We start from the raw sequence: 11,537 nt of genomic DNA, 5'->3' as shown, positions 1-11,537 counted from the left end.
GGCCTACTGCAGGGAGCAGAGACACTGAGAAGAGCTGCTTGACTCCTGCCATGTCTTCACAGCGGAGCCTTGGATACTGTGGATACCAGTGTTGTGCGTTGTGTACACAACTCCGCTGTGATTGGCCTCACCAGAGAACAACAAACCTGTCACACTAGACTTGCATACAAACACACACACACACACACACACACACACACACACACACACACACACACACACACACACACACACACACACACACACACACACACACAACACACACACTCACAATCCTCAGAGACACAATTATTTAGAAATAAAGAAATGAACGCATCCCTAATGTAAATATGAATACAGTGCTCGCTCCATTAATGTTGTGATGGGGCTCCCGTTGAGTTGAACCCTGCTTGTTGTGTTTGTTTAGTATGTTTTGTTGCAATTCGGCCGCATCAGCAGGACCTCCATTTACCCAGAGTTCCCAGCATGTCAGTGCGTTAACGGCAAACGCTGAGCGCTGTTGGATGCAAGGCCAATTGGGACAGTGAGGAGTTGTTCATGAGGCGTTCAGTGTGACTGTGGGAGGACTTCTCAGAGTAAACATATATGCACAGACGTTGATACACATCCAGAAAAGAACACACCAAAACTACAAAGTGCAGTTGTGACCCATCTGCAGTGACTGAGACTTGAGGGGAGCAGTAATGGTTTGTATAAAGGTCTCCATGCTCTTTAGGGATGACAGAATGTCAGCGGGTCCAGCTTGCTCTGGATTGAACGCTCACTTAGCTTTAAAGAAACATTTTGTATTCCCTCTGAAGTTATGATCTATGAAGTAGGAGTGCAGCGAGACATTTCCCCCCCTATAAATGCAGGTGTTGAGACAGTTAAACGTTTTCTGATCTCCACACTTTGGATATGCATTGCTTGGTTGGAATGTCAGGGTATGAGACGACACATCATGCTAATTTGTATTTTGTGCCTCTATTGTGACATCTTTGCATTCATTCATGTTTAAAAGTGCTTTATTTATTTTTGTCATACTATCTGGGCTGCAGCACCTCTTTTCACTCTCTGTCTGGCACCAGAGCCCAGTCTGCTCTGATTGGTTAGCTGATTGGTTCGCGAGATGATTACAAAATAAAAATTGAAAAATAAACTAAATTAATTAATTAATTATTTTTTAAGGGGCGGACTGGCCATCTGTATAATTTCCCCGCAGCTAGGCTCCCCCCGTTGACAAAACACTAGCGCAGTGTTTCTCAAACTTTTTCATACCAATGACTACTTAACCAATAAAAAAAACCTAACTCCACAAATATCCAAAAACAATAGGCCTGCTTACCACTCCAACAGTACATAACAGCCTAATAATGACAGCTTAACCTTCTCTATATCGCCTCGTTCACACAATAAATCAACAATACAAATACAACTACAGATTATATAAGCATTTAGTTCAAATACGATTTAAAATGCTCACAGGTTTTACATCTCTTATGAAATGTAGGCTACATTTATTACAGAGTTTATGTCCGAGCCAACAGACTCACAGATCGTTGGCTACTGAGAGATATGCAAAATATACCGCACGTGTACGACAGAAACCTCTGCTGTGGATTTTCAAAACAAAATACAGTAAAACTATGGTCGCATGCCCAAGTTTAACTCTCTGAGGTCTAAGCCCTTTTTTCACATGTTAGGCTCGCCTGGGCTTTTTTTGTAAAAATGCTATTAAAACATGAACCATGGTGACCATCGGGCTGGCTTGCATGGTCTGCCTACAAAACAAAAATAAAAAAACTTTTATGCAGCCCCAACAACAGCCTCTGATTCATCAACAGACTTCATGCAATGCTTCATCGGAATCCTATTAGATAATAATCTCTATCTCACTCCTAAAACATCTAAATCTACTTCCAGCATGGATAAATATTCATAAAATACATCCATTGTTTGTTCTATATGCTTCTTGAAATCCTAAAAAACATATCGTTTTTCTAGAACAGATTACAAATCGCCTGAAAATGGTACAAACAAGTGAAACTTAAAGTGGACCTATCATGCTATATTTGAATAATATAGTGTAGGACCATACCTATATAAGGCATATTTATACTTTTTATTTTTCAAAATATCAAACAGATCATGCATTTTAGCCATTCCTCATTTCGCTCAATTTAACACTGTCTTTGCATGGGCTGATTCTGTGAGAACAGCACCATCTACAGGCCTGGCATATGTACTACAGCGTCTCCAGCGCTTTCGAACGGCAATGTCCGTGGCTGTCTCCTCCTGATTGGTGGAGTTGGCCCAATAGCCGTAGCGCCACTTCTGTGATGTCACAGAAGTGTTCAAATCTGGATCAGTCTGTATCAGATCCGTTGCAGCCCCTTTTTAAGAGATTTGGGTATGGAGGAAAATAGAAAATATAATAAAAGTAGAAATAGAGAGGGTTGTGTTTTCTGACACTTGGTGAGTTCCCTGGAACACCGGGGATACATATTTATGTATAAAAGACGTACAAAAGTGCATTTTGCATGATAGGTCACCTTTAAGCTCGCTCCATTGTGGAGATATTCCTGCGAGAGTGCGGAAAACTTAAATAAATAAAAATCTGGCACTGTGATTTTGGCACTGTCGCGGGCTGATAAGTTTGGGAACCCCTGGGTTAGCTGGCTGGCTCTGTTCTGATTGGTCAGCCGCTTCGAGATGTGTCGGAAATGTCCAGTCCCTTAGTGTAACATCTCAGCCAATAGAAGTGCGAGTGTTACAAAGTGATTTCATCATGTAAACAAAGGAGTCCAATGGAGACGTTTCAGGCAGGGGGGGGAGTATGTGGGAGAGAAACTCCCACTGGAGGGAACTTTGATATTTGCACCTTTGAAGACCATATACATGCACAAAAACCTATACAACATACTACAAGCAAGGGAAACCCCCAAAAAGCATAATATTTTACAGTTTGACGCACTCACAATATCCCAAAACGGCTCCTAGACAACACATTTAGGGTATATACTAATACAGAAAATGTGCCAATAGTTCCCTTTGGCATGTAGAAAGAAAACAAATAGTACCACAGAGCTGAAAAGGGCTCCATGTCTAACTCATCAGTGAAAACTTCACAATCATCAAGGTGAACTACTTCAGCTTGCTGTTGGGTGCACTAGAAAAGCGACCATAGAACATCTTAAAAGAGAGCCAGGCCTTTGTTGATACAGGCTTGTATTAGCACGACAGTTTTTCTTAATTTCCCCTCATTCCAAGTTCATACAAACTCCTTAATGTTAACCGGTTGTCTTGATGAATTTTGCATAATTTCATATTAACTCCATCAATACAACAACCCAGTCAGTCAACTCACTTTCCTGCTGCTCTCAGTTTTCTCTCTATAACAGACATGCCGTTTTCAATCACTTATCTTTATCTCAATACTAACAGCGTTTTAAAACATATTCACAGTCTGCAAAACCAAAGCCACTATGGATTAGATTATGGATACCCGTATGAAGCCAAAAGGTCAGGCCAGATTCAAACAATTATTATTGCTGGGTTTAGTCCTGACATGGTTCTTCGAGGGTTTCTTTGAAAAAACTTAAGTGTGAGGACACAAACAAATGAAGGACCTACTGGCCGGAGCTCCACTTTGGAGTGTGCTGCTCTGGAAACAACTCTACATATAAACGGTACAGTTTGAGCCATAATGTGCTTTACTTGCATAAACGCAGTTCTAACAATAAGCATCTTGGTCCAAGTTCAGATCAACTAATGCCAGAATGCGCGTCGGGTTTGGGTCGGGCTCAGTTACTATACTCTCTTAGACTTTTGTAAAGAAAAATGCAGCCTGAGCCACAATCAAATGCATAAAAAAGTTGCAAATCCTTATTAATTATACCTTGAAATCTACAGTTAAATAACTTTCATAGAAGAAACAAAGCATTTCTCAAAGTGTGCCCAGAAAATGTCACAGCTGAATGCGTTGTCAGCATTCTTTCCCTGTCAAATTTGAAGGGACGAGCAGACAGGTGTCTTGCTACCAGTTCGACACACACAAGGTTTTGGACAAGCAACTGAAGAAAAAACTCCAGATAAGGACTCCTCTATAGAGAGCCTTGTAATTGCAGCTGAGCTAAGATAGGCACTTTGTGAGTTAACCTCAGCAACACACAACCACACGACCACAGACAGTGCTAACAAGAAGTTTAATTAACTTCTTCTTCCTTTTTATCTTAATACAACAAGATAACGCAGGTTATTCTCTATGGCCTGGCTGCATAACCCTAGTAATTTTGGATATGACACTTTAAACAAGGGCCACAACATGTATCCAAAAGGCATCAAAATGTCTTGTTAGACTTCTTTAATGATGCCAATAAAGAAGTGATTTTTAACAATTCCGTTTATAGTTTGAGCATGCAAACAGCCTTGTTGCCAGCTGTTGAGCGCATCCTGCACAGCTGGCATGCTCCTCGCTCCAACAACAGTGCAATAAGGTGTTGTGGTATACCTGCTCTCCAGAGGACTGCAGGTTGCCTTGATGCCATGCACAGTTTCAACTCAACAATGCTGAAGTTGGTGAGAATTGACGCATCCATATCAGAGTTGCACTCAGTTGATCTCTGCGCCTAACTGATCGCAAAGAAACATGATGAATTAGTTTGGAATAATTTCAGAACAACTCCTAACAATGTGTAAAGAAACAGCTATAGTACTGACAAGGTACATTACTTTTTAATATCTATGATATAGGTATAGATTAGAGTTGTTAACACTACGCTTAAGTGCTCGCAATTAATCCGGAAACCTTAACACGTAAAAACCGGTAAAAACTTAACGCGTTGCTCCTGTACTACAAGCGCAGATGTTTACCATGAATCGCATAGTTATGAAAAGGCAAAAAAGCAGAGACATAGGCACAAGAGACATGCATTGACTGAAAACCACTGGAAATCACTACCTCAACCATAACTACCCTGATGCTGTGCTGAAGACTGAGGAAATGCAGTTTTTCTAAAGTTGCACAGGACTGGGAGATAGTGGACAAGGTCACAGCTGTAGGAACAGGACGTTTTCTCAGTATGAAAGCAGCAGAGATGATATGCCCTGTGTAGCGCAAGTTATACAGACCACAGCGACTCTCTGTGACAGCGGTGTTGTCGATGCTTCGGCTAAGGGTCGGAAAATTCAGGCCAATAATTCAGAATCATGCTTGAATAAAGTTAAACCCCATTTGATTTCTCTTTGCAGATTGTCATGCATTTATTTTCAACAACACCAGGTGATGCCCCCTAAGTTCAGAAAAACACACCACAGTATCAGCAGAAAGAAAGGCCCACCTGAAAAGGAAAGTATCACTTTAAGTGTACTTTATATTGCATCAGATAATTGAGTTTCTCTTTTTCGGCATTGCTCATCTCTGTTGTCTGGTTGCGTAAAACCTCCTCTCTGAACTTGAATCGTGCTTCTATCAGAGTGCCATGATTCTGTCAAAGTCCCCCAAAGTCAATGAAACAACACTTTGATCTTGTATGACAATATTGAATGCACAATGGAGGACATTTACCAAAGGAATCTTCCTCGTAAGATTATTTGAGCTGTCGAACTGATTCACAGAAAAAAACATCCCATGCTAAAAAGTCATCTTACGAACTTAGTCAAATACACAACTTGCAAAGTACGCCCAGATGTCAAAGCAACCTGCAAATTGGCTTCATGATGCATCTGAACGCAGCTTGCTCAGTGCGACATAGATTTAACTTGAATATTTTTGTCAAGGTAAAAAGAAAATCAGTCAGTTTCTTCTCTGGAGAAACTCAATTCCAGGTATGAGTGTTTCTTTGTCTCTTTTTTCGCTCTAAAATGTGGATGTATCTGCCCATAATCAAGCGTTATTATGTGACTTTGTTCCAACATTCGCAGCAAACTACAGAATAATACACTGGATCAATACACTTCTTGATTACAAACTTCTCCGGGGAACTGTGCTCGATATATACTGTTAAATTGATCGTTAACGTCATGCCAGTGTTGCTTATTTGCCAGCGGTAGAAAGAAAACTGAAACACAGGAGAGATGGACTAAGAGAGAGAGGAGCTTCAGGGACATAAAAGAAAGAGAATAAAAAGAGGGAGGGTTATTCGGAAGTGGCTGAGTGTAATTGTAATCTACCAAGGCGATGACAGGAGTGGGCGGGCGTTCGATATTGTAACAGCGTGGAGGTGGAGAGGAAAATCTACCTGTTCTCTGTCCATGCCATCCATCCAACTATCGGTCTGTCTGTACATGAAGGGGGGTTTCTGAGGGAGAGGGGTGATGCCCGCCAGTCATGGGGAAAGAGGAGAGGAAGGATGTGTGGTGTGGAAAAGAGCTGTGGTGATGGATGGATGGATGGATACAAGAGGATAGGGAGCCTGAGGGGTGGGGGAGATAATAAGTGGAGTGTGTGTGTGTGTGTGTGTAGATATCGGGATGCAGAAGCTCATGCACTGGTACTAACATATATGTAAGTGGCCCTAGCAGTCACACTTGGTTAAGGGTCCTTTATCTCCATTTTGATCCGGATTCCAATTTGATGTTTGAATGTTAGCAAACATGGTGCCTCTGAAGTAGCCTTAATAAACAGGAAATGTTATTTATAGCGCGGTCACACCAGCTTTCAACTAGTGACATGTGGCAGTAAATTCAATGGAACGCATGCGTACACAGTGCGTTCAAATCGTTCAACTGTTGAGAAGTCAGATGGTCAAGATGACTGCCCTATATTTCTAAATGTTTTTTCTAGCTTTAGGTTTTAGCTTTAAAAAGTCCTCTTTACAAACAGAGGTTATTTGTATCAGTGGTAGGGGTGTAAGTTAACAGTATTCCTATTCATCCCGTACTGTCACGGTTTCGGAAAAAGTCTGTCATTCAGGGCAGTATCCATTACACTATATATAATCCAGGGGGCGTTATTGCGCCTAAAAGCTGTTTGCCAGCCGCCCTTAAACAACAAATGAAGAAGAAGAAAACACAACAAAACGAACAAAATACAAGAAGAAGAAAAGTTAGTAATGAGAGTTCAGATAACACACAGGGGCTAGAAGACCCACCTGCTTCTTTTAAATCGGCTGTGTGGGAAAATGTTGGGTTCCCTGTGGACTACAACAACGATGGAGTGCGAGTGGTGGATCGGACGAGGGCGGTGTGTCGGCGTTGTCCGACAGCGGTGCGGTATGCTAATGGTAACACACGCCAAACATGATCAATCATATCAGAAGAAATCATATCAGAAGGCATCACCCAGATGCCTTACATTTCCCGCCACAGATTTGGGGAAATTGGTCCGTGCGCAAAGCATTGTGGGGATTTTAAGACCGCCGAGTCTACACATGTGCAGCCTCTAAATGTCTCCAAACTAAGTACGCCGGGCCAAGTATGCTGGACATTGGAACAGTACTTCGGCGGCACTCGATGACGTAGTATGCTTGAAATAGTGGCTCTGGAGAAGCTTCACTCTAGATTGAGAAACACCCACAGCCGGAAAAAATCTACCACTTCCTTACAGAGCCCCTCCTCCAACACGCGCACATGACCAATGAGGACATGAGGTAAGTTTGTGCACAGATGGAAGGCTGAAAGGCAGGTAGTCCATCCAGTTACTTTAGCCGGGCCGGCTAAAATTATTGGTCGTGCTTTTTACAGTACTACGGCTTCCACAGATGACATTATTTAATGGATTTTTTGTCAAAGCACTTAAAGGTCCCATGTCATGCTTTTCCGGTTATTACCCGTCCCCTTGTGTGTTATGAAGGTTTTTATGCATGTAAACCAGGGATGGGCAACTTTGATGGTGGTGGGGGCCACATCATTGATGTACTGGCCGCCAGGGGGCCGCAGATTCACTTGGAACACACACACACACAAATTCCATGTGTTGTATGTAATTATTAACAAATATACTAAGTCTGACATCTTCATTGACATTTTAAAATCAAAGGGAACGTCCCCAAAAAATGGGAACATCCTCTAATAAGCTCACTAAAAAAATATCAGTTCACAGAAAGGTTATATTTCGTTTTTAAAAGTGGCATGTTTGTATTGAACAGGTTATCAAACATTGGAATAAAACTATTTTAAACTATTGGAAAGCACGGAAAATGTGTGTGTATTGAGATTAACCATTAAGATGACATACACAGGAAGTCATGAACACTAACCCAGACATTAGTTGTCTAACTTGAACCTAAAACACTTGGAGCCAGTCTCTGCATTCCCCTTATTCCACAATAAGGGGAATGTCAACACAGACACATGTCAGCCCTCACTCTGCTGTTCCTCAGCACCACTCCCCCTCCCTCCCGCTGAAATTATGAATGAAAAGCGTAGTAATCATAGATAACACGGCAGGGTCCATGACAATTTGTTTTCATCTGATTTCAAATAAGCAAAGTCTTGGTCTTAAGAATATTAAACTTGTTTCGCCAAATTCAGAAGATAAATACAACTTTTAAGCTTGTAAAGGCATAATTACAAGAGGCAACTTAACGTCACAGCAGGCATAACAACAGCCTGTGTTTCTTGTGAGGGTTTCCCGGGGAAACAAACACAATACAAACAAATGTGTCGGTATCAGTACTACAAGTAAAACATTTAAACATTTATTTTTTTTAAATTAATTACGTTGTTTATAAATTAATCTGAGGGCCGCAAAAAGAGGAGGTGGGGGCCGCATGCGGCCCGTGGGCCGCCATTTGCCCATCCCTGATGTAAACGGTCTGCAGAGTCAAAACCCTCAAAGTACACCCTGAAGCGAGTAAAACTCTAACACAGACAATACCTCCCCAAAACGCCTCGTTGGAGATACGTCACTGTCCATTGATTCTTCCGGGTACCGCATGATGTCATGCTACCAAATGGACCAATCCGTGGAGCCGCTAGGTTAAGCCCCCTCTGATTGGTCCAAATTTACCAATCCACGGACTTCCTCACACACACACTCAGTGCAGGCAGCTCTGCTGATCTCTCCTCCCTGGCTGCAGGCTGATAACAGGCAGTTGGGATTGCGGCGAAATTCTCTCTGCAGACCCATTCTCACAGCGTTTATCAACCTTTTTCTTACTCAATAATCAAGCCACACTTATTGTTTTTACTTCGGCTGTGACTTTGTGTGTGCTCAGGGTGAGTTTGGCTGTGTCGCTAAAGAAGGAAACCACACCTCCACGGAGCTCAGCGCGATTCACAACGTTCCGACCAATCAGAGCACACTGCTCACAGGGAGGTTGGGGGCTGGCGCTATTGGAGCTACAACGAGCAAAATTCAGTGAATACACGTAGTTTACAGAGATGCTGTATGAGAAACCAAAGTGATTTTGGAGAATTGCACAATATAAATCTATTCTAGTAGACCTCAACAATGGAATTATGATCAGTGGAAATGGCCATGACATGGGACCTTTAAGATATTCATTGCTATCGGGATGTTAAGAGCATTCCATGGAATATAACAAAAAGTGTATCTCGAGCCGGTTTCTCTAACTTACCTATACCCACCTTTAACTGTGTAATAAAGTTAATTACAATTTTTTTTAAAGTTCCTTATTTTTAAACTGAAACGTGCAATACACTTCTTCAAAATAATAAAAAAACAAACATGGAATTATACATTTGGGACTTTTTTTTGCTTTTTCTCGTTGTACCGAACCCGTATCGAACCGTGACCCCCAAACCGAGGTACACACCGAACCGTGAATTCTGTGAACCGTTACACCCCTACCTTGTTTTATATTAAAAACTGTTGTGCAACACCACTGCTCATGTGAATATACAGTAAAATGTATTTATTTTCTATTCATTTCAATTTGGTAATTTATATATATTTCAGCCCTTATGTAAGGAAAGAAGTAAAACATTACTATTAAAGGGATTAGCAAATTGTTACCAGCAAAGTGGAGATACAGGGTCCCAAAATGTAATAAAGTTAAACTGAAGCAGTCTTTTGTGCATTAGTCATCCTAAAATGAAATACAGAGGGGGCGGGGTATAAGGAAAACACAGAGGGTGTTTCTCAATGTCGAGTAAAGCTGCTCCAGAGCCACTATTTCAAGGATGCTACGTCATCGAGTCCCGCCAAAGGACTGTTCCAATTTCAAGGCTCCTTGGAATTCTACCGAGCCTGGCGTCCTTCGTAGCGAGACATTTCGAGGCTGCACATGTATATCCTCCGCGGTCTTAAAATCCCCACAATGCTTTGCAAATCTTTGGTGGAAATCACGCTCCATTTAATGCGGGGCCTCGCATATGACGCACACCTGTTAGCCTGTTCCACCATTCTTCGTTTTCCAAGGCTAGGAAGGATTCTTGCCTCGCTTCTGAAGGAAGTGACTCGGAAGACATGTCCTTCCAAGGACGCGTCCTCGACATTGAGAAACACCCAGACACTCATCACCGAGGTCACAATATCAATCGATCCAGCAGATCTAACCCTAAGCAGAGGAATGAACTAAGGGCAGAGAAATAACCATATTTTAAAGACAGCAGCTTCATAAGAGGCCAACAAGAGTCACAGAGTGTGTCACTTTGCTAAAGGATAGACCAGCATCCAGGCCAGTCTCTAAAGACTCCAAGGTGTAAAAATACTGCCGCTGGAGTACTGACTGGAAGTATTGCTGATATCAAGTCTACCATCCTCTTAATGAAAATACTCTGTCCAACAATATCAGTCTCATGAAGAAAGGTTTTTTAACGCTTATTCAAAATAGCAGAGAAACATGCATTCTTGTTCTCAGGAGGGGACATTGACAGAGGATTATTGGAAAAGTGCACAGTAAGTACATCATAGTACTTCTGGGGGTAGTTTCACTAGTACTGAGTCCAACAGGATCAATCTCATAAAGAACTAATGGCAACAAAAAAGAATTCCCTCATCAAACTTAGCAGAAGTGGCTGATTGTGTTCTCTGCAGGGGACTTTGACAGAAAATTACACAGTAAAAGTACTTAAATGTAAGTAGTAGGCTAACTAATGCAAAGTCAAATAGTATCAATTTCATTAAGAACTAATGGTAAAATTATATTTTTATCATTCATCAAAGATAGCAGAAAAACATGCATTATGGAGGGGACTTTGACAGAGGATTACTCACAAAGTACACAGTAAAAGTACTTCATTTTATTGCTGGTAGAAGTCAAACTAGAACTGAGTCCAACAGTGTCAGTTTCCTTAAGAACTTGTGGTAACAAATATTTGTATCACTCGTCAAATATAGCAGGAATAATGAAGAGCAGCTGATTTGAAAAAACTAACTTGAGAGGCGGCTGAGTTGACCGCAGTGCAGAATCGCTGTATAGTTTAAATCTCCTAACAATGTTGTCAATTTTAGACAAAGGCTTATTATATTTACAGCCCTTAATAACATTCATTTTCTGGGCTCAATATGTGTCTTGGCCGTTTTCGTTGTGATCACTAAATTCCCCTTGTTTATAATAATCACCGTTCCTTCAGCAGGATACTGTAGTGATTCAAAGTGTGATTTTAGCAAACGAGTGCTTTTGTTTTGAAATCACTTCCGTGAGTTTCTC

This window comes from Notothenia rossii, assembly GCF_949606895.1.
Source record: "Notothenia rossii genome assembly, chromosome: 4".
In the NCBI taxonomy this organism is placed as follows: domain Eukaryota; kingdom Metazoa; phylum Chordata; class Actinopteri; order Perciformes; family Nototheniidae; genus Notothenia; species Notothenia rossii.
The sequence above is the reverse complement of the archived record's forward strand: the minus strand, read 5'-3'. Positions refer to the sequence as shown.